Source organism: Mastomys coucha, unplaced genomic scaffold, assembly GCF_008632895.1.
Source record: "Mastomys coucha isolate ucsf_1 unplaced genomic scaffold, UCSF_Mcou_1 pScaffold20, whole genome shotgun sequence".
NCBI classification, from domain to species: domain Eukaryota; kingdom Metazoa; phylum Chordata; class Mammalia; order Rodentia; family Muridae; genus Mastomys; species Mastomys coucha.
The window spans coordinates 66,338,126-66,342,002 of record NW_022196903.1 but is presented as its reverse complement, the minus strand read 5'-3'; the positions used below and the strand labels follow the sequence as shown (position 1 = coordinate 66,342,002).

Sequence of the window (3,877 nt, the reverse complement as noted above, 5' to 3'; positions counted from 1 at the left end):
ATATATATATAATTTTTTAAAACCTGGATAGTAGGGCATAAACAGGCAGATCTCTGTAAGTCTTAGGTCAGCCTGGTCTACATAGCAAGTTCCAGGCAAGCCAGGGCTACATAGGGAGAAGCTGTATTTAAAAAAAAAAAAATTAAATTAAATTAAGGGCTGTAGAGATAGCTTAGCAGTTAAGAACTCTGACTGCTCTTCCAAAGGTCCTGAGTTCAATTCCCAGCAACCACATGGTGGCTCACAACCATCTGTAGTGGGATCTGATGTCCTCTTCTGGTGTGTCTGAAGACAGCTACAGTGTACTCACATAAACATAATAAATAAATCTTTTAAAATATATTAAATTAAATAGAAAGCAAACATTAAATCCACAATGTTTAAAAAGAAATAAGTAACTTAAATTTGGGCACAAGAGGAAATCCTTAATCTGAACCTAGAGTCCAGCAACTTATCCAAACTCCCAAGAACAGAGAGGAGGGAGCTGCCTTGAGGTGCACTGGTCGTGGATGCTGTGGAAACCTGAAGGTTCTGATCCCGGCTTTGCTTCCTTCTCTTCTCGCAGCTTCAGGCGAATTACGTCATCTCTCTGCCTCAGTTTCCTCATCTATTAAATGGGGATTAGAAGAGCACTGACATCATAGAGTTGTGTAGAAATGAGCTGGTGTGCTGTAATGAGTTCAGCATTGTGCCCAACACAAAGTAACTCTTCACTAAGGGTTAGCTTTCCAAACCATCACCACACTACACCATCACTGCCACCACTGCTGCCGTGGTCGCCATTGTTAAGAAATTAAGAGAGGGAATGAACAATTAACATCGAGTTTAATTAGCAGAACTAAGAGGTAATGAGGGCCCGAATTAGGTGCCAAAACAAATGGACAGATTGCGAAGGTAATAGAGATAATGAGCCCATAGAATTTAACATCTTAATCCCCCAAGGATATGATTTAATTGGACTGGGGCGGGGCTGGTATCTTAGTTTTTTAAGCTCCCCACGGCGACTTTAAGGGGCAGCCAGAGTTGAGAATCATTCCCGTAATTGCAAATCAAAGACATGAAGCAGGGGAGAGAGGTGCTCCCCACATCCCTAATCATTGAACCTGACTCCTTGTCCAAGCCAGAGGGTGTGAGCTGGACCTAAAGTTTCTTAGGACAAGATCGCAGACTGCTGGGTCATTGGTTTTTCTTTTCTTTTCTTTTCTTTTCTTTTTTTTTTTTTTTAATTAGAGAAATAAAAACACTCTAGATTATGGAAACTTAGCTTAGATCAGAAGTAAAATATTTGAAGAAGTTTGCCCAGGGAGGAGGGCCAGTGAAGAAAATAGGCTACATACTTGCAGAGATTTGGTGAGTCATGTGGAGTCTGTCAAGGAAGTCTTAAGTGAGTCACAATCCATCGTAATGGGGTTGGGGCTGGGTGTCATTATTATTTCCATTTACACCTCTAAAGCAAGCTGGAGGTGACAAACAGAAGGAAAAACCTGCCTGTTACTATTGGGTTTTCCTGTTTTGCTTTATTATAAAGACTTTATTTAAAGTGCATGAGTGCTCGCCTGCCTATCTGTGCACCATGTGCATGCCTGGTGCCTAAGGAAACCTGAAGAGGGCATCAGGGCCCCTAGAACAGTGGTTCTCAACCTGAAGGTCAAAACCCCTTGGGGGTCGAACAACCTTTATATAGGGGTCACCTAAGACCATCAGAACACACAGGTATTTACATTATAATTCATAACAGTAGCAAAATTATAGTTATGAAGTAGCAGTGAAAATAATTTTATGGTTGGGAGTCACCACAGCATGAAGAACTGTATTAAAGGGTTACAGCGTGAGGAAGGTTGAGAACCACTGCTCTAGAACTTGAGTTATAAATGGTTGTGAGTCACCATCTGGATACTGGGAACTGAACCCAGGTTTCCTGCAAACACAACCTGTGCTCTTGGAACTATCTGTGATATATATATATATATATATATATATATATATATTTTTTTTTTTTTTTTTTTTTTTTTTTTTTTTTTTTTTTTTTTGATCACTGTAATTTCACTGCTTGGGGACAATTATGCTGACTCCTCCACAATGACCAGGCCCTATGAGTCTGAGCCCTGTCTTTCACCACTCGCTTCCTGGAGTGAGGAAGGGCGGGTAGTGTATTTTCGTTGTTCACAAGTATTCCCCCTTCGTCTTCCATATGTTAAGTGAGCAGAGTGGGGAATGGTCTCTGAGAAAGGTGGACAGCCCATGCATACATCTCCTTACCCGAGGGTCATTTCCCTCTTCTCCTTCAGAAATGATAACTGTAATGTATGAGTTGGGTTTGTGGCATATGCCTGTAATCCCAGCAATTGGGAGGCTGAGGCTAAGACTTAGAAGTTCAAGCCAACCTGGGCTACATACCAAGTATTCAAAAACACAAAAAAGCAGTTTAAAGAAAATGAAAGTAGCTGGGCGGTGGTGGTGCACGCCTTTAATCCCAGCACTTGGGAGGCAGAGGCAGGCGGATTTCTGAGTTCGAGGCCAGCCTGGTCTACAGAGTGAGTTCCAGGACAGCCAGGGCTATACAGAGAAACCCTGTCTCAAAGAAAAGAAAAGAAAAGAAAAGAAAAGAAAAGAAAGTAGTATTATGTTCACTATGTCACTTGAGAAAGTGCCAAAGGGCATAAGGGAAGACAGCTGGCATTTATGTGTTGTGTCACTGGTGTGTGTGTGTGTGTGTGTGTGTGTGTCTGTCTGTCTGTATTTACAGGCACTCACCACCATAGTTGGTTTAGGGGGTCTGAGGATTGAACTCAGGGCCCAGTGCATATTCAGTCAGTAAAGGTGCCGGCCATCAAGCCTGACAACCCGTGGTCAATCTTCAAAATCCACATGGCTGAAGAACAGAACAGACTCCTGCAAGTTGGCCCAACTTCCACACACATGCACACACTCACAGAAAAGTAAATAAATAAAACTATAACATTTTTAAAAGAGCAAGACTTTGCTGGAGCATGGGGGGTGGTGGGAAGGCTCATGAGTTTTAAAAAAAAAAAAAAACCAAAGCCTGCAGCCCACGGCCACTTATACTAATATTTTAATAGCAAATATTCTATTCATTGACTTATCTTCAGAAGCATATTGGAGAGCGTCTAAGCCTGGATGTTCTCCTTCTAAGGATGACTGTCTCATTGCCCCAGCCTCGAGAAGCCTGATGTTGCTCAGCATATGAATGCTCTCACAATCACTTGCTGGAATTTCCCTCTTAGGATTATACATTGCAGGGGCATATGGTGGTACACATGTGTAGTTCTAGTGCTTAGAGAGTAGGGCGAGGGTGGCCAAGAAGAGTTTAAGGTCATTCTTATCTACATGGTGAGTCCAAGGACAGCCTGGGCTATGTAAAGCCCTGTCTGTCTGTCTGTCTGTCTATCTATCTATCTATCTATCTATCTATCTATCTATCTATCTATCTATCTATCTGCAGTCTATCTATCTATAAATGAAATTTGTACATGGCTATATGAAGTCCTATTTATAAATAGATAAAAAGTTAATAAATGAAATCTGTGTTACTTCTCCATCTCATCAGGACACCTGTGTAGACTCAAGTCTCTGCAGTTCATAAATCTGTGGTTCACTCTGTTTGTCCTCCCATACTGACTATACTTTTTAATTAGCATTAATTTGTATTTGAATATAATTTCAAAGTTTCCTACCTGAAACTCCCACATACTTTTTATCCAGATCTACAAATCTAGCTAGGTCCTGTGGGTTTTCCTTCTTTCTCCCTCTGTATGTTTCTCTCTTTTTCCATTTCTGATTACGTGGATAGTAACTTAGGAAGGTGATCTGAACACTATAGATTTTTTTTTTTTTTTTTTTTTTTTTTTTTTTTTTT

The 3,877-nt window shown here is 40.8% G+C and overlaps 1 protein-coding gene and 1 long non-coding RNA gene across 11 annotated transcripts in view; one reads left to right on the top strand and one right to left on the bottom strand.

Annotated features, from left to right (window-relative positions):
• The window catches only part of LOC116099093, a 32,548-nt gene that overhangs the window by 2,956 nt on the left and 25,715 nt on the right, over window positions 1–3,877 (bottom strand). For 7 of the 9 annotated variants that reach the window (XR_004122072.1, XR_004122071.1, XR_004122070.1 and 4 more), the window contains 2 exons: window positions 1,338–1,457; window positions 437–607 (listed from right to left, as the gene is read on the bottom strand). This is a non-coding gene — a long non-coding RNA (uncharacterized LOC116099093). The remainder of the gene's footprint in view (window positions 1–436; window positions 608–1,337; window positions 1,458–3,877) is intronic. The other 2 variants (XR_004122066.1, XR_004122073.1) reach the window with 2 other exon arrangements.
• Tcf7l1 (transcription factor 7 like 1) overlaps window positions 1–3,877 on the top strand; it is a 167,357-nt gene that overhangs the window by 148,337 nt on the left and 15,143 nt on the right. The gene's annotated exons all lie outside the window — the stretch shown is intronic.